Source organism: Petaurus breviceps, unplaced genomic scaffold (genome assembly GCF_028583685.1).
Source record: "Petaurus breviceps papuanus isolate PSGF00001 unplaced genomic scaffold, PetGlider_PUasm1.0 379, whole genome shotgun sequence".
Taxonomy (NCBI): Eukaryota; Metazoa; Chordata; class Mammalia; order Diprotodontia; family Petauridae; genus Petaurus; species Petaurus breviceps.
Window position 1 is genome coordinate 1,980,393 of NW_027186303.1, and position 19,140 is coordinate 1,999,532.

A 19,140-nucleotide genomic window follows, 5' to 3' on the forward strand; every position below is an offset into this window, starting at 1 on the left:
TGTGTGTGTGTGTGTGTGTGTAAAGCCCACACCATTTCGCACCTGCTGCCCTGCCTGATTTCAACTCCACACAACAAGGTAACACCTGGTGTCCCATCTCTCCCCCCACACCTTTCCTGTCTACGCCTTTAGGACAGGGCCAGTCTTTTTATTGAATGTAACCTGAGCACATGCCACAGGGATGCCACAGAGGGGGCACTTAATGAACATTTACTGAGTTAGGATTGGATATATACCTATAAACACACATATATACATATACAAACACAGACATATATACATATCATACATAAATATGCATATAAACATTATCTATAAATATAAGAAGTAGAGAAGGCCAGACTCACTGGATCACAGAGGGCCTGAAGAGTAATAACATGGAACAAGGCCAGCAGGGGCTTTAAAAGACAAAGAGAGACACTTGTATTTCCTTGAGGTGACAGAGCCACTGGAATTTACTGAGCAGGAGTGACATGGTTCCATGTGAAGTAAACACCTTTGCAGGCCATAGAGAGAAGGACTGAAATGGGGAAAGCCTTGAGGCAGAGTCCAGGGCAAAGGTGACAAAGGCCTGCACTAGGGTGAGAGCAGCTTTGTGAGTGGGCAGAAGAAGATACAAACAAGCTATGTTATGGAAATAGAAACAACAAGATTTGGCAACTAATTGGATGTCTGGGCCGAGGGAGAGTGAGGAGATGAGAACGGATGGAGATTAAGACCATTTTCCTCCAGCACAGGACCAGGGTCAAAGGCAAACTCTTCCATCTGGCATTTAAAATCCTCTGTGCCCTAACTTCCAGCCTATTCTTCTGCTCCTCCCCTTCACACATCCCTGGCCTTCTGGCTGGCCCTTCCCATGATGAACCATCTCCCATCTCTGTGCCCCCAGATCCTGCTCCTGAAGCTCTCTCTCCTCACCTCAACTTAGGAGAATCTTCAGTTCCCTCCAAAGCTTGGCCCATGAGTCATTTTCTACATGGACCTGTCTAGATCCCCACTCTCCAACTCACAGTATCTTCTTCCACCCCATGTCTTGTATTTATGTTGTAGATATGTCCAATGGCTGAAACACAACTTTTTGTTTTGTTTTGTTTTTGTTTTTGCTTTTTGGAGGGGCAATTGGGGTTAAGTGACTTGCCCAAGGTCACACGGCTAGTAAGTGTTAAGTTTCTGAGTTCAAATTTGAACTCAGGTCCTTCTAACTCCAGGGCAGGTGCTCTATTCACTGCGCCCACCTAGCCGCCCCAAGAAATACAACTTCTTCAGTACTTTAAAGAGCTATGATTGGGAGGAATGTGGGACTCCCTTACTGATACAGATTACAAGCAATCCAAGAGAGTCAATGACCTTCAAGAGCTGCTGTCACAGAAGAGTTATCAACCAGGCTGTCTTGCAGGTCAATGAGCCTCTCAAAACACAGCCCAGTAGAAAATAGACTCACAATTCACAGTTGTATGAACTGATGCAAAGAAATATAAGCAAAACCAAGGAAACAATTTACAAATGACCACAATAATGAAAAGGGAGGAGAGAGGGAAAAACAAGCATTATTGATCACCTGCTCTGTGCTAAGCAAGCACTGTACCAATACCACCTCATTCAAAAACAAAAAAATATCAGAAACTAACTCAAGGCAGTGACCAATCACAGCTTTAGACTGACAGGGAGCGATCCCTCCTTCTCTCAGCACAGAGGAATAAGGAAGATGTTGGCAGACAGAGCTAGTGTGTTGACTGATCTGTTTTATCAACACAAAGGAGTGTATTTTAGGAAGGGAGGAGTTGTGGAGAAGTAACAAGGATGTTTTTTAAAAGCATCAATAAAACGCACTTAAAAAAAACAAAAATCCAAGCCTAATCCAAATATATCACATTCTATCAGGAAAAAATTGAAAGTATGTTTTGGCCAGGTCATCAAAACCTATCAAACATCAACACTTCTTAGTGACATCAGTACCACCACCAGCACCCCTCAAAAACAATAAAGTAGGAATGCCCATGGTGTAGTAGAAAGAATTTGGAACTGTACCCCCTGAGACTGAATGCCAACTGTACTACTATCTAGTCATGTGACCTTGGACAAGTCTTTTAACTTCTAGGTGGACCTCAGTTTCCTGTTCTGTAGAATTAGAGGTTGGTCTATCATAGGTTCCCAAAGTGGACAATACTGCCTCTGAGGGGGAGTGGTGGACCAATTCAGGAGGGGGATAGTAGCCTCGAGTGCAACTGGGGGGTATTGAATAAAAATAAGGGGGTGTTGGAAAGAAAAGAGAATATAATAAAATTTTGAAAAACTGTTCACACATGTTTCATCTGTAGTATAACAGAGTTAAAGTCGTTGTAATTACATTATTTTCCAAATAAACAAACAAAATGCAAATTATAACCCATCAGTGGTCAAGTCTGCCCACAGGTCTTAACAAGCTAGTGTTAGCAACAAGTAAGTAGAGCACTGTTGGGAAGGCCAACATGTATCAGCAGGATTATGTGTGTGTGATGGATTGTTTACAATATGATACCATACAGTTACATTGTGTGGCATCAAAATTTCAATGCAGGGAAAAAACCACAAATTTACAATAAATTATTAAATTTAAGATGCATCTTTTTAAAAAAAAATTATATTTTCTTGAAATGATACAAATTTCCAAAAAACAAAACAAAACAAAAACATTTAAAGGGTTAAAGAAAGGAGATTTCCAGGGGAGTACAGAGTAATTTTTTTTTAAGGGAACAGTAGGCCAAATAAGTTTGAGAACCTCTGGTCTGGATGATCACTAAGGTCTCCCCTACCTATAACCTCTATGATTCTATTCTAGAAAATAGCAATTCTTAAGATGATATTATTGGCATTCCAATTTCTTTAACATCCACAAAAAATGTGATATTGGACTCTGGGCAACATGAAAACCTGGATTTAAACCAGAGTATCTGAAAATAATCACAGTGTATCAGGAAAATTGACTTTTGTTCTGGTTTCAGTAACACTGGAGTATCTGAAATTTCTATTTTTACCCATTCTAGTCAGCAACGCTCCACGGCACTACAAAATATTTCCTGAGGATGTATCACAAGATCACAAATTTTTAGACCTGGATGGTATCTTAGAGGCTACCCAGTCCAAGCTCTTCATTTTACAGATGAAGAAACAGAGGCTCAAAGGATTTCAGTGACTGATCCAAGGTCAACTAGGTCTAAAGTGGTAGCACTGGGAGCCAAATCCAAGTCAAAGTCATAGATTTAGACCTAGAGAAAACCTCGGAAGCTGTCTCCGGCAGACAACACCCCTCACTTTACAGCCAAAGAAACTGGGGCACAAGGAGGAGGAGTGATCTGGCCAATGTCATCCAGACAGGACGATGGGCCTCGAAGGCAGGACTCCAAGCTGAGTTCCCTTATTCTCAAGTCAGTCTCAAGCTTCCCCTTGTGACCGTGAGTCCTGCACTCTTCCCGCTGAGCCCAGAGGCACTTTCTGCTGACCTAGCATGCTTTCCTCATAGTTTCCCTAGCCACTTGGCAGAACCATGTTTTGAAAGATATACTTTTTCTCCCTTGCTGTCCAACTCTTATATTGCGATCTCATGAAGTCATAGCTACTACAACACTATAATCCTGTCTTGAACAACAAATCAATATCATTAAATCCTTATTTGTAAACTATCTGAGGTATACAGCATGCGGTACTGTGGAAAAAACACAGATAGTACAATCAGAAGACATGGAACCATGAGACCATTTGGGATCAAGTCAGAAACAAGTGGTGCAGTGGATACAGCACCAAGCCTGGAGGCATGAAGACCTGAGTTCAGATCCTACCTCACATGTTTATTAGTTGTGCGAACCTGGTCAAGTAAGTTTCTTAACTGCTGTTTCCTCACATGTAAAATGGGGATAAAAACAGTACCAATTCCCAGGGCTGCTGGGAGGATCAAATGAGATAATAACTGTAAAGCACTTAGGACAGTGCTTGCTATTCCTTATTTTATGCCACTTTCTATAAAATGAGGATAACCATCTTTACATTGCCTGTCTCAAAGAGTTGTTGGGATAAGCCGCTTGCAAGCTACAAAGTACTATTTAGATATAAGCTTTTGTCAGGAAAGGTACTGTGGACCATGGATAAGTCACTTCACCCTGTTTGTCTCAGTTTCCTTATCTATAAGATGAGCAGGAGAGGGCAATGACAAACCACTCCAGTGTCTTTGCAAGAAAACCCCAAGTGGGGTCACAGAAAGGCAGACACAACTGAAATGACTGAGCAACAACAAAATGTAATCTTCTCTGACTTAGTCCACCATTCTGTGCTATCGGATCCTAGTTTGGATACTGTCAACTATTCCTTACAACTATGTATCATTTGCAAACTCAACAAGCAAGTCACCTAGATTTTCATAAAGTTAGAGGTAAAAATATCAGGCCAAGCAAAGCCAAGGTTAGATTCCTGACTGAGAACTTCCTTACAAGTTAACATCGAACCATTAATCACCACTCTTTGGGTCCTGTCATTACATCTAACAGCACTCTTGCTATACCATGTGTCTCCACATTACCCTATCTCCACAAAGACAGCATGAGAGTGACTATTAAATGCTTTGCTAAAATCTAAGTATACCGTGGCTACACCACCTCACCCAATCCAGAACTCTAGTCGCCTTGTCAAAAAAAAAAAAAGAGGGGAGGGAAATGGGGTTATCAATCAATCAATCATTAAATGTTTAATGTGTGCCTACATTATGTGCAGCATGGCATGGCAAATAGAGACTGTCTTGAAGCCAGAAGACCTATGTTCAAGTTCTTCTGACACATGACTGTGGGACATTGGATGGATAACTCTCAGTGCTTGCCCCAAGCATAAAAGTGATGTTAAATCTTCCCCTTTTCCCAGTGGTACCGGGTTGGCCTTGGGCAAAACTCTCCAATAGCAAGTTTCTCTTTAGTACCCTTCATTATACGTCTGGCTTTCCTTTCTTAGTCCACACTTTGGTGGTCCCTGATCCATCCATACACAGACTTTGAGGGTCCAAGTGATAAGGAGAGGTATGTGACAGGCTTAACTGTGTGGCCTCAGGTCTTCCTCCTCGAGAAGATTGAGCAATCTTCTAATCAAAGCTCCCACTATCTCAGGGGATCTGATATGAATTGGGTGTTAGGAGGAACTCATCTTATTTGAATAATTTACACTAAAGAACAGATAACTGTTAGTTTCTTAACTCTCTTTAAATTGTGTGCATTTTTTAAAAAGTCAGAGAAGTGGCTCTATCATAAAGCCCCAACACCATCACTATCACCACCAAATCTCTCGCTGGTCCAGAGGTGGAGAACCTGCAGCATTGAGGTCATATGTGGCCCTCTAGGTCCTCAAATGCAGCCCCAATGGAGTTTGGATTCAGTCAAAGGGCTGCACTTGAGGGCCTAGAGGGCCACATGTGGCCTGGAGGCTGCAGTTTCACCCCCCCCCCCCATTAGATTTTCAGGCAGTACAACAAAGTAAAATGTTCAGTAAGAATGGGAGAAAATAATCTTAGGTATCTAAACTGGTCCATCTTCCTAGGGACTCAGATGCTTAGTCAGCTCACTTAAGGGGTGTTTTAGGCCATCTCTCCTCTACTCCTAAACTCAAGATTCTCTAAAAGCTATGCTTTTTTCCCAATAGTTCCAGCAGGAGTTCTGACAGAGGGTGGGGGTGTGGGTATGAAATGTAATAGAGAGAAACAGTTATTAGTTATTAGTCAACAACTGCTAGTGTGCCTGTTAGATTTTCAAAATGTTCATTTCAAAATTATAACAATTTCATTAATCCAAAAGTTACCGAGAAGTAGGCTGAAATGGTTTAAGTATTAAATATAATTTCTGTTGTCATGATCATCTGTTACCAGAAGACCTGGGAATTAAAACTAAAGTTCCCTTATACTTCTAGTCAGTTACTCATCTATATCTCATCACACAGAACTATTCCATTTTAATAATGCCAAGAATTGTAGCTTAGGCATTTTAGGGGAGGAGCACGGTGCTGAGTGGATGAATTACAGGTGAGGCTGGAGTTAAAAACAGACCAAGGCCTATTTGGTATGATTGCATGCTCCTCCAAACGGCTTCTTCCGGAGGGTAATGGGCACCAAATGAACCCTAAGATCAGAAGGGGAAAGTCACCAAAAGGAAAAGCCCAGGCACTGAAAGTCTGTAGAGGTAAACACAATGAACTTGGGGGAGGGAAGTTCCAACTCAACCTCTGGAAAGTCATTTCACCATTGAGACTACTTTGTAACTAATAATAACAACAAGAATAGCTAACACTTATATGGTGATTACTATGTCTCTGGCACTGGGCTAAGAACTTTACAGATAACATCTCACAACAACCTTAGGAGGTAGGAGCTCCATTTCACAGATGCGGAAACTGAGGCAGACAGAGGTTAAGTGGCTTGCCCAGAGCCACACAGCTAGTAAGTGTCTGAGGCTGGAGTACTCTATTTACTGAGTCACCTCACTGCCCCTATATTTCCAGATAAAATAGAAACAGAAACATTTTTCCTCTCCCCACAACTCATAGAGTAGGCCAAGTGAAGTGGGACAATTATTCTCAAAGTCCCCTTTTGAAGCCCTTCTGAAAAGCAGTGGGATGACATGACCCAGAAGGAGAAGGCCAAAGTCAAAGAAAAATGGAAGAAGGGAATGCATGCTTTGGACATCTCCTTCATGTAATTCTCCAAGGTGAATGTTACCCAGGTGTGGAGGATGCCCATGCTACAGCTTCTTAGAGTCACAGGTGAGAGTCAGGTGGACAGGTAGACACCAAAGGTGGAAAAGAACCCTGAAAAAGGCTCGGCAGCCCTAACACCAGTGCTATTCTTCCCTGAACACACCCTATGCTACTGGACACTGAGGTCCTTTCTCTAACTAAACTGTCAAGCATTCAAATGCTACCAGAGAGAGCAAATCTGATGTGCTGGCCACATTGTTCTAATGCCAAACACACACTTGCCTAAAAGACTATTTTATGGAGAACTCACACATGATGGTCAGGAGATTGATGCGAGGAGACTCTCAAGGTGTCTCCAAAGAACTTCGGAACTGATTGTGTGACATGAGTGATGCAGGCCAGAACCACCAGCCTGCCATGCCCTCATCAGAGAAGGTGCTGTGCTCTGTGAGAAAACCAGAATCGAAATAGCTCAAAAGAAACGTGAGATACTCAAATTTAGAAAATCCACCCCACATGTTCACATGGACTATTTGTGCCTGACCTGTGGTAGAGCATTCCAGGCTTGTATTGGTCTGATCAGCCACCACTGGACACACTGGACCTTGACCCCAGCATAGTAAGGTCATTTTGGTCCTCTTCAAGAACAAAGGACAACAACCAACCAACCAACCAAGAAGGGATGGAGCCCTTCTGCTCCAGCACCTCCAGCAAGCAGAGCGCTCAAAGAAAGAGGATCCGGCTTGCAGACTCTCCCAGGCAAGGGTCATCTCTCTGCATAGGCCTCGGGTCTAGTGAGACTCAACACCAGCAGAGAGAGTGCTGGGTGGCTTGGACACTTACTGCCCTACCTGTGCCACCCTGGGCAAGTCACTTTACTCCTCCCAGGGTTGTTGTGAGGATCAAATAAAAATCACACAAGCAAAATGCCTGATAAACCTTAAAGGTTCTGTTAACTCTGGCTCTTACTGCTTCTATGATTACAAGCCCAGCTGGGTTATCTGGATATAGTTAAATGAGTCATACATTCCTCACCAAGACTGAATAAGCAGTGGCATATGAATGCAATATAATATTACTATGCAATAAGAAATAGTGATTATGACTAATTCAGAGAAACATGGAAAGATTTTATGAACCAATACAGAAAGAAACAGAACCAAAACTGAATCTACTTACTACAAAAATAAAAATGAGGCCAAAGGAAGTGAAACACTGATGGGGGCTCTAAAAAAGAGATCATGAAACCTCCATCCCTCCTTAAGACAGATAAGTAACTACTACTGGGGTAAAATGATGCATGTATTATCAGGCATGGTCACTGTGTATACAGGGGTTTTGCTTAATTGTTTTTCTTTGTTATAAGAGAGTTCAGTCTCTATAGTAGGAAAGACAGTATTCCAAGAAAGAGTTAATTTGGGGAAAACTAAGTGGTACAGTGGATATAGCACCAGCCCTGGAGTCAAGAGGACCTGCATTCAAATCCAGCCTCAGACACTTACTAGCTGCTGTGTGACCCTGGGCAAGTCACTGATTGCCTCCCCCCCCCCAAAAGGAACTGATTTAGAAGACTTTTTAAAAAAATCTATCTATAATTATGGGCAATGTTATAATAAAGGGCCCTTCAAACTTAGGAAGAGATAATAGTTCCCAAACTCACATATTGAAAGAGTTTTTTCTTAAATTAAAATGAAATAAACTATAGATGTTTGGTTTTCCTAAATTTTAACACTAGAGGTTAATATTTATAATTACTATGACATTATGGTTATTCAAATTAAATCTAAAAGCATAAGTACATTGGGTTTGGACAACAGGTCCACCTAGGTGGCCACTGGGGTCCCTCCCAGCACTAAAATTCAATGTGGTCAATTTCACACATCCTTGCCATCCCTCTGGTTATACCAATTTCTGTCCTGAAAAAAATAGAAGAGGAAAAGAGGAAGGAGACTCAAATAGCCCTGTATAATGTTTTGAAAGAAAGGTTCAAATAGTACTTAGTCAGTCATCACCCTGAACAAATGAGGAGAAGCAAGTTCACCAGCTGACCTGACTGATAACTTGCTTGCCTTCATGCAAACAGACTGAAAACCAGAAGGGATATTTGCTGTCTGACTGCACCCAGTCAGGCTCCTTTGCTGGACCATCATCCATCTGTGGCCCATGAGAGTTGGTGTTCCTCAGCAATTTGTCTTGGTCCTCTTCTCTTTTTCACCACATTTTGTCTCTGGAGATCTCATCAGCTCCCAAGGGGTCAAATTTCATCTGACTCCTGAATTTATACATCCAGTCCTAACCTCTCTCCTAGACTTCAGTCACACACTGAGTGCCTGCTGGATCTCACCTCCTAGATGCCCTACAAGCATCACACACTCTACAAGGGTGTGGAACTATCTTCCCCACAGAGCCTGTCCTACCTACAAACTTCCCATGCAGAGTCCAAAGGCTAATCAGCTGAGGGCAACCCATCTTCCCAAATGCTCAAGTTTGCAGCCCTGAAATTATTCCCAGATCTTCTTCCCTTCTCCTTCCTTCACTTCCCATCTCTAATTAGCTTCCAAGTCTTGTCAATCTTATATCAACAGCATCTCTCAAATCAAGTCTCATTCTCTCCACTGTTTTTTTTTTCTACCATACTTAGGACAGATGCAGGTCTTACAGTTGAGGTAAGGGCAGCTATTTTTCTAAATGAAAAGCCTTTCACTTTTAAACTAAAAGAACACAGCAGAGCCCACTCTTCTCAAGTGGAAGAGACCACCAGTAGAGCTAGGCAGGGAGAAGTTCCATAGCTCTGGGGGAAGCCAGGTGGGACCAGGTCAGGTCATGTCTGATGGAAACTCCTCATCCAGCCGAACCACACTGAACAGAGCTATATAAGGCAAAGACAACATGCTCAGAAGAGACCAGTAGGGAGCAGACCCAGTGTGAGCACAGCCAAGAAATGTCAGGGTCCCAGGAGTACAGGTGGTGTGAGCTGTCCCTCCATGCAGGTGCCTTGGCTAGACATGTGCTACTCCACATATGTGTCCTGGCCAACCAAGTTCCCTCTGGGCATATTCCCTTTTGACATATTCCCTATATGTCTCTCCTCTTTCTATTTATTGATGGTGTGGGAATCTGTGGGAAAATATGCTCCAAGTTTATGGAAGAAAGATTTCATTGCTACTTTTCTCACTATGCCTTTCATTAAATACCTTTACTCTGAATTAATTATGTCCTCTGGCTAACTGCTAATGGTAACCACTTAGGTGGGGACTTGTGGGCTGCAATTTTTAGCAGATATGGACCCTGAGAGTTCCTTAAACTTGGGAAAAGTTTTTCTGGGGAACCCACCTGAGAGTTAGAGAACAATGCATTACATTAGTGCCAAGGCAGACTACTAGTCATTCTCTGAACTTGATCTTGCATAATAATAATAACTGCCAGTATTTACATAGAGATTTAAGGCTTGCAAAGGATTTTACATATGTTAACTCATTCAACCCTCACAACAACCTAGGAGACATGTGTTACAATTATTTCCATTTTACAGATGAGGACGCTGAGACCAAGAGGTTAAATGATTTGCCCAAGGATCACCCAACTCAGCCAGCAGCTGAGGTCTCCTGAACTCCAAGTCCCAAATTCTATCCACTGAACCATCTGGCTGCCTCTGGGTATTTACACAAATTATTCCCAATATCTGGAATGACATCTCCCCCTCATCTCTGTTCAAGTGGCCCCTCGTCCATGAAGCCTTCCTTGTATGATCCCCATGATCACTCATTTAACAAATATTCATTAAACACCTACTGTATACTAGGCATTATGCAAAAAAAAAAAAAAAAAAAAGGCCTCATGTCCTGCCCTTCATGCTTAGTGCTCCTGCTCCATGGTCTCTGGATGGTAATTATCTATGCACACACTGAATCACCCCAAAGGGAATGTCAACTCAGGCACTGTTATCTTTTTATCCCCGGTACATCCAAAGGGCTTAATAAATGTGTGCTGAATTACAATGGATTAGAGATCATTGAGTCCAAGCTGATGAGTTTCTAGAGGAAGAAAATGGGGCCCAAAGAAAGGAAGCAATTTGCCTCAAGTCACAAGATAAGCAAGCGGCTAGGGCGACATTAGAAATCAGATCTTTGGCCTCCCAACGCAGCAGCCTCTGTGCTGACCCAGAGCCTAGAAACTGTCAGGCTTGTTTTCTGATTGTTCAAATACACAAGAGGAGGAAAAAGGAAAATGTTACACAAGGAGGGAGCCATGAAGCCCAAGACTTGGGGGGCCACTCCGGGGGTTTGAGGGCTGCAGTTATGACCCACCGACTGTGTTTTCAGACTCTTTCCAAGTATCCATCAGTTCTGCTGATTTTTTGTCTCTTTTTTTTCTTTAAAAAATAAAATTTTATATCAGCTAGCTCTCTGGCAGGGGGAATGGACACTGGAAGGAATTCTGGTGATATAAAAACAAAAGACAGAAATTTTTAAAAGTTTGAATTTTTTTCTTAAGAAAAAGAATTGGGGGGGGGGCAGCTAGGTGGTGCAGTGAATAGAGCACAGAGTACCGTCCCTGGAGTCAGGAGGATCTGAGTTCAAATTTGGCCTCAAACACTTAACACTAGCTGTGACCTTGGGCAAGTCACTTAACCCCAATTGCCCAGCCTTCCCCCCTCCAAAAAAACAAAAAAAGAGTTGGGGTGTGCTATCTGTGTCTTGCCCAAAAGTTGGGAAACAAATTAAACTGTGTCTGATGGCCCCTTGGCACTACCTGCTTCCATAAGCCTTCTGAGCCTGAGCCTTGGTCACAAGGAAAACATACCAGGGGCCCGGGCTCATTTCCCTGCCATACAAAGTAATGTTCAGAGCAGGCAGAGGCCTTTGAGGCCAGAGAGAAGTGACCTACCCAATGTCACTCCAGTACTACGTGGCAATGGACATCCTCAAACCCAGAGGGAATCGGGCTGGAAGTCCAGCTCTGTGAGATTCATTGATCTGTGAGACCTCAGACAAGCCTCTGAAATCAGAGGACTGGACGAGATGACTCCTAAGTCCTGCCCAGCTACAAAATCAATGCTCCCATGATTTTCTGACTCCTTACCAAGTGCTCTTCCCATCAGACCAAATGCTGGCCAGATGACGCGACTGCCTGGGATGGGACTGCCAGCCAGGTGAGATCTATCTGCCTGGGAGGGCTCCAGCTCCAACCAAACAGGGAGAAGAGCTCAGGTAGCTCTCCAGCCCAGTTAAACAACCACTCACTGTCTCTAGGCACCTGCCCTGGCACTTGTTACCCAGAAGGGAGAAGGACTGGATAAGTGCTTCCATCCATCCTGAGAGACCAAGAATCTGTGACCTAGGATTCTCTGCCCCAGGGCCCTTTCCATAGAACCACCCACCTCCCTCCATCACTTACTCCCCATGTGACCTTGGCTAAGTCACCACCCTTCTCCTGAGGTCTCCCCATCTATACAATGAAGGCAGGGACTCCCTGGTCCAGCTCGGGATCCTTAGAAAAGGTCATGCTTTCTCCCCTAGTGTGTTGGGGCCAAAGAGAGGGTGGTCTTAGAACCAGAAACCCAACCCTGAGGGTCCACAGAAAGTCTAGTTCCTGGATGTTACAAATGAGAAGACTGAGGTCCAGAAGGAGAAAAGGACCTTCCCTCAGCTACGGAGCCACCCACCCACCCCTGAAGGGCTTGGATTAGGGGGACCCTGAGTTCTAATCCAGCTTCTGCTACTGAGGACCATGTGAGGGTCCTCCTCATGGAAAAGAGGAGGAAAGTGGGGCCACCATCCAGGGGCCAAAGGGATGCGGGGCTGGAGGGAAGCTTCCCGTCTTACAGATGAGCAGGAGCAGGATTCGAATCCAGTGCTCCTGGGTTTCGGAGACACCTCCTTCCCACCCAACGTGCAAGGCACGAAATCGGTCTATCTGCGCCTCAGTTTCCCCTCTGCAAGATGAGGAGCTGGATTAGATGGTCCCCAGGGTCCCTCCCTGCTCTGGGATGCTGTGTCCACGGACACGCCACGGCTCTCCTGGTCTCAGTTTTCCCCTCTGTCAAATGGGGGGAGGGGTGGGTAGAGGAAGATGGTCTCTGGGGTCTCCAAGTCTAGGATTCGATGGGCCTTGGGCGGGTAACGTGGCTAAGTTCCCTGACCTCAGTTTCCCCATCTGTTCTCCCCCCCCCCCGCGGTCCCCTCCAGCTCCAGACGCCCCCCCAGCCAGCCTCAGTTTCCCCTCGAGGCCCTTACCTGGGAGGCGCTGGGGGGGCCGGCCCCGCCCCCGCACGAGCCGCCACCTTCCCTCCATCCTCCCCTGCCGGGGCGACGCTGGCTGGGGGCGGCGGTTAAGGCCCCGGGTGGGGGAGTCGCCGAGGCCTGGCTGCTGCCCCCCGCTGCGCTCCGCCACCGCCGCCGTGACAGGTCCCGGCTCCGCGAGCACAGTCTGCGAGAGAGAACGCGAGCGCGCCGCGAGCCCCCGAGCCGACCTGAGCGAGAGCGCGCCGGACACGCGCGCCCCGCCCCGCCTCGGCCTGCCCCAGGGCCCGGCCCGGCCGCGCGCAGCCGCGCCCCGCCCCGCCCGCGCTCGCGCCCGACTCCAGCCCTCACCGCCCCCGCCCCTCGGAGCCCCACTCCGGGGGCCGTGTGCGCACGCGCGGGGCGCTCCGCTCCAGCTGCTGCCGCTGCCGCTCCGGCTCCCTCAGCAGCTGCTGCCGCTGGCGCCTGCCTGGGAGCCCGGAGTCCCCTGATGATGTGGCGCCTGGGACTGGGCGGGGCGGACGGCGGCGCGGGCGGGCATCCGCCCTCTCCCCTACGCTGATCTCCTGGAGCCGGGGCCTCCGGCAGGGCCTCAGTCTGCCAGTCTGTGCGATGGGAAGCCAAGCCTTGGGGGCCCCTTCCCTCTCTGGGGCTCAGTCTCCCCACCTGCACAATGGGAGGCCAGGACTCTGTGGCCTTGGGGGTCCTGTCCATCTAGACCCCGATCTCCTCCTCTACCCTCTCTGGGTCTCAGTCTCCTCACCTGTACAGTGAGGGTCTCGAATTTGATGACCTCTAGGAACCCTGCCAGCTACATCTCTGATTCTGTGATCTTCCTAACCCTCTAGCTCTCAGTTTCCTCATCTGTAAAATGAGAGGATTAGACCCGAGGGACCCTGAGGTGCCCCCTAGCTATAATACAGATTCTTTCACCTTAAATGCCTTAACCTCTCTAGATCTCTTTCCTCTATAAAATGGGGGTACACTGGAGAACGAAACAACAAACCACTCCAGCGTCTGCCAAGAAAACTCCATGGACATAAATCGTGAAGAGTTGGAAAAGACTGAACAAAAACAACAAAACATTTCCTAATTACCCTTTAATGGGGGTTAGAGGGTGGGGCAGCATGGGCTGCATGTGGGCAGTGAGTTTGGCTCCTCTGCCCTACACCAACTAGCATTAAAGGGCTGTATAAATGCCAATGCTCATTGTGGAAATTATTGTACAAGTGAAATCAATTTAGTTATTTCAAACACCATTTTTTCACCTTTTGAGGAAGCCAACTAAGTAATGATTTTAACAAGCATTTTTTAAGCTCTGATTTTGTGTCAAGCTCTGAGTACTGGGGGATGGTGAGACCAACATAAAAGGGTGATAGTTCTTCCTTTCAAGGAGCTTACATTCTGCTAGAAGCATGAGTACATCTGGAGGGAAGCTTTCCCTTAGTTCTAGGCAGGCACAGCAATTGTGAGGGCAACCTTACATCACTAGATTGTCTGTCCCTTTCCAATGACAGTTGTAGCATTGATTAGCTTATTGTTTTCTGAGCCAGTGACAGTGGATTGGGGAGTGAGAGATGGGCTATGTACTAGTTAGATCCTGAATGAAAGGAAACATGTTCTGTGAGGCCACACATTTGGAGATCTGAGGTGAGGACTGACTCACTCAATCCAGGCAACTCTTAACCACCACCACCACCATCACCACCCCCACCCCAATGCCACCTCCACCCTCCCACCCCTGTGAATCCCCAAACTAAATTAGTTTCGATGGAGGTCTAGGTGCAGACGGTCATTGTTTCTGATGGAAAGAGTCAGGTAGCAACATGGCAACATGCCCACCCTGGCAAGGCCCTACTGTCCTGCTGGATGGCTGATTGGAGTGAAGATTGAATACAGATATCTGAATCAGAAATGACTACCATATCAGTCACTAATTCTTTCCTAGTCTTCAGATCTAGTTGATTTTCTCTTTTGTTGTTGTTATATTAAATTTTATTCCTCTTTTTTTTTACATAACCAAAATTCCCCCAGTATCCCTCTTCTTCCTCCTTCCCAGAGAGCCATTCCATATAAGAAATAATATTTTTAAGGAAAAAATTAGTAAAACTAAACCAAATATCAAAAAAGACTGAAAATATATAGAAACTGTCCATTTCATCTTTTGTAACATTGTTTGGTGGTCTTCTATGTCCAACACCTTTTCTAAAGAAAGTATTTATGGCATGTAGTTCTGCCGCTTCTCAGAAGTGTACAATCCGTTTGCCTCTTTTGTTTCTTAATCCAAAACCATCATTTCCATTGTAGTTTTCAATATCCTTCCTTGCACTCATTTCCCCAAAGTCTCCAAGTATCCAGATACAGGTGGACTTGTTTTGGAAGAAATTCTGGAATTTTAAAAAATTTTCATAGCTAACAAAATATTTATAGCCACATGACATGAGGTAACAAAAAAAAAAGTTAGAGATTCCCCAATTACTGGGGGTTGTTGTTCGTCCTTTATTCTCGAAGACCAACAACATCAGGACATCAGGATGTTCTTGACTTGCAACTGAACTGGACTCAAGTGAGGCAGGGCTGTGAAAAGTCATCAGCCGAGTCCAGTGGCAAGAAATAGATCAAGATAATTGGAGATGGCCCAGGAAGCAATGGGTGACCATGGTCTTTTGAAACTAAGATCTTTCCCAGGTCTCAGTTTGTCTGGGGCAACACCCATCCAATGATTAAAGGCTAGGTAATAATTGAGATGAAAGAAGGACTAGTTTGCCATCACCAAAGAATCAATCTGGGAGAGGAAGCCCCTCAGAATTTCTGCCCAGAACAGAAACAATTGCTATTTACACTCACTCTGAGCCATCAAAAAACAACACAAAACAAACAATGGGCAAGAGAAGTTTGGTGGCATCTACTAATAAAATCCACCTAATAAAAGTCAAAGTAATTTGGGTTTAAAGGCATATTCAACATGAATCACAATGGGTTTTTTCAAAACCTGTTTTCCCATAGTTTTATTTCAAGGAGTCATAGATGAAAATTCCATAAAACAAAGAGTTAATTCCAATTAACTGGAGGAAGATAAAATAAAAAATAGGAAATTGAAAAAAAATCTAGCTCTCAAGCCCAAAAATATCTTACAAAATATAAGAAACAAAAAATTACATTCCTTCGAATAGTATAAGGGTATGACTCTCCATGTGGTGCCACATGTGATGAAGGAAGAAGGAAGAGGAGGAGGAGGCGGATGAAAAGGGGAAGAAAGAGCAGCATTGCTCAACTTGAACTGCCAGGTTGGGTCCCCACTCTACAACTGCTAGTACTCAGATTGTTGTTCACCAAGTTTACACCTAGAAGTAGCATCCTTAGGGATGCCATTTCGGGGTGGGGGGCTTCACCTAGTTGTCTTCAGGTGCACACTAGCAGCAGAATCCCAGCCAGGTTGTAGTATTAAAGCCCCAAGGAAGAAGGAATGATCCTTTTCTAGTGACCTTCAGTAGCCCAGCCCAGAGGAAGGATTCATCCAGCAGAAATGCCACTTCTAGGTATAAACTTGGTGTGACCAATGCTATGTAGGAACTAAACTCAGTTTTAAAGCTAATCTCCCCCTGTTCTTGTTATAGCTTTGAAATAAATAATTCTTTGTGATAGCTCCCCAGCATTATCTGGTTAAATGGAATGGAAGTGCCAGCCGATGGCCCTCTAAAAATGGGAGGACACAGCTGCTGGGGGCTCAAGCCCATGGCAATAGAAGAAAAGCCCCCACCTACCACTCAAGGAGCCTGAAAACCCTGAGATTCTCAGGCCTGTCCCTGAGACAGTGAGGTCAGAGCATTCAGGTTAAAAAGTTAAGCATTGTGAAGGCAGGAATTGTTTCTCTTTGCCTAACAGTGCCTGGCACATTGTCCTTGCTTTGTATACTTGCTGACTGATTGATGTAACCCTCCTCCTGTAAGTAGAGAGTTGGGGGACAGTGAGGGTAGAATGTGGATGGTTGGGTTTGAGATTTTCCTTTGTTACAAGAAAGGATTCAGTTGGAGGCTATGTAAATAACAGGATATTTTTTAAAATAAGAAAACCATTTAAAAGAAAGCCAAGAAGTATCTTTCTGGGTCTAGGTGTTTGCTTATTCTCGTGAGTTCTGTAAAATGAAATGATCAGGGGCCTCATGAAATGACGTTTCTTGTTGTCTTTGGCCATGAAATAAAACCAACACTGCTGATTCCGTGTTTGTTTATCCCAGGAGAATCCGGGAGCCATCCCGCCATTTACCAGCAGCTTCCTTGTATCTTCTGACTTCATTTTACCACCTAAATGTCAATATTCACATGGCTCAATTCTTAAAGATTGTATCAATGTGCTCTCACTCTTAAACGAATGTTTGGTGACTAACCAAAAACTATGATTCTTAAGACCCTCTGCTGACACCCTGTCCCCTTCTGTCCCTGCCCCCTAATAGGCAGAGAGGGGACCTGATGTTAAAATTTTCTTTCAGCTGTTTTTCAGTCATGGCTGGCTCTTCATGACCTCATTTGGGAGTCTCATGGTAGAGATACTGGAGGGGTTTGCCATTTCCTTCTCCAGCTCATTTTACAAATGAGAAAATTGAGACAAACAGGTGACTTGCCCAGGGTTACACAGCTAGTAAGTGTCTGAGGCTGGATTTGAACTCAGGTCTTCCTGACTCCAGGCCTGGTACTCTAAGCACTGTACCACCTAGCTGCCCAAAGAAGAGAACTTCATGGAACTGACATGCTGTTTTTTACTTTTTTTGTTTCGTAGATTGCCCTGCCCTTCAAAATTCACCACCTGGTGACCAGCCTTCAAGAGATGAGCTGTCTGGACTCAGGCTGTATCAGAATCAGCCTTTTTCACCAAGAACCAAGCTTTTCCTACCACAACTTGTGTGCTCCTGACATGCATTTTGCTGACTCCAACTCAGTTCTCCATCCAGGGTCTTGGGGAAGTCATCAAGAGCTTAGGGTTAAATTGTCAGTATCATCCCTTACACTTCAGAAATGAGCTATCTCTATAAATCAGAGCTTTAATGATTGGTTTGTTGATTGACTCTAGACTGAAGAAAATGTTAATTAATTCACATAGGTCCCAAGCCAGTTGTTAAACATTTTCCAGCACACCTCTATTTTGTTCTGTAAACATTGCTTGGACACAGCAGGAATGCAGAAGACTCAGAGTGATAAAGGCATCCCCAGATTGGCGGCTAACAGCACTAAGAAAAACTGGCATTTATATAGCACTTTAAAATTTGCAAAGAACTTCGTGTATATTCATCATCTCATTGGAGCCTCACAACACCCAGCTCTATCTATTATAGTATTGGTGTCTGACTTGGAGCCTGGAAGACCTGAGTTCAAATCCAGCCTCAGACACTTACTAGCTGTGTGATCCTGGGTAAGTCACTTAACCCTGTTTGCCTCAGTTTTTGTGAAATTAACTGGAGAAGAAAATGACAAACCACTCCAACATCTTTGCCAAGAAAATCCCAAATGGAGTCACAAAGAGCCAGACAGGACTGAAACGACTGAACACCATGGACAAACGCCTCCAACAATAGTCAATCAATCAACAAGCATTCATTATTAACTGCCTACTGTGGGGCAGGCATTGGGCCATCTACCTAACTAGGCTAGAAAGGGAGAGTAAAGGGCTTTGAAAGTCAAACAGAGGCCAACAGGGAGACTTTGGGGTTGACTGAGTAGGAGAAAGACTTGGTCAGATCTGCATTTAAGGAATATCACTTAAGCAACAGTGTGGAGGCTGGACTGAGGTGGGGACAGAAGAGGCAAGGAGACCAGCTAGGGGGCTGGTGCCATAATCTAGGGACCCAATTAAGGTGGTAAGGGAAGGGGCTGGTTGTAGAGACAGAAATGGCGAGATCAGGCAACTAATTGGATATTTAGAGTAAGGGAAATTAGGAGACCAGAATAATGCCCATATTATAAATCTGTGAGACTAACAGAATGGTAGTAGAGAAGCTTAGAAAAGGGTAGGATTTGGGGAAAAGATAAAGACAAGGGGGTGAGGGGTATCCAGAAGAACTGTAGAAACAGAGAAAGGCAAAAAAACAACATGGTCCTTCAAAGAGCTCCCATTCTAATGGGGGAAACATTATGCAAATTGTGTTCAGAGGAAAGGAGATGACATTGGAGTTTTTTTTTCAGCTTAAAAGAAAAAAAATGAAAAG

The 19,140-nt window shown here is 44.7% G+C and overlaps 1 protein-coding gene across 1 annotated transcript in view; it reads right to left on the minus strand.

The window, feature by feature from the left end:
• Positions 1 to 13,177, minus strand: part of SLC41A2 (solute carrier family 41 member 2) — a 122,557-nt gene extending 109,380 nt beyond the window's left edge. Inside the window, exon 1 of the mRNA XM_069099390.1 lies at positions 12,936 to 13,177. The gene's annotated coding sequence lies outside the window, so the exon portion shown is untranslated. The remainder of the gene's footprint in view (positions 1 to 12,935) is intronic.
• Positions 13,178 to 19,140: the final 5,963 nt, after the last annotated feature.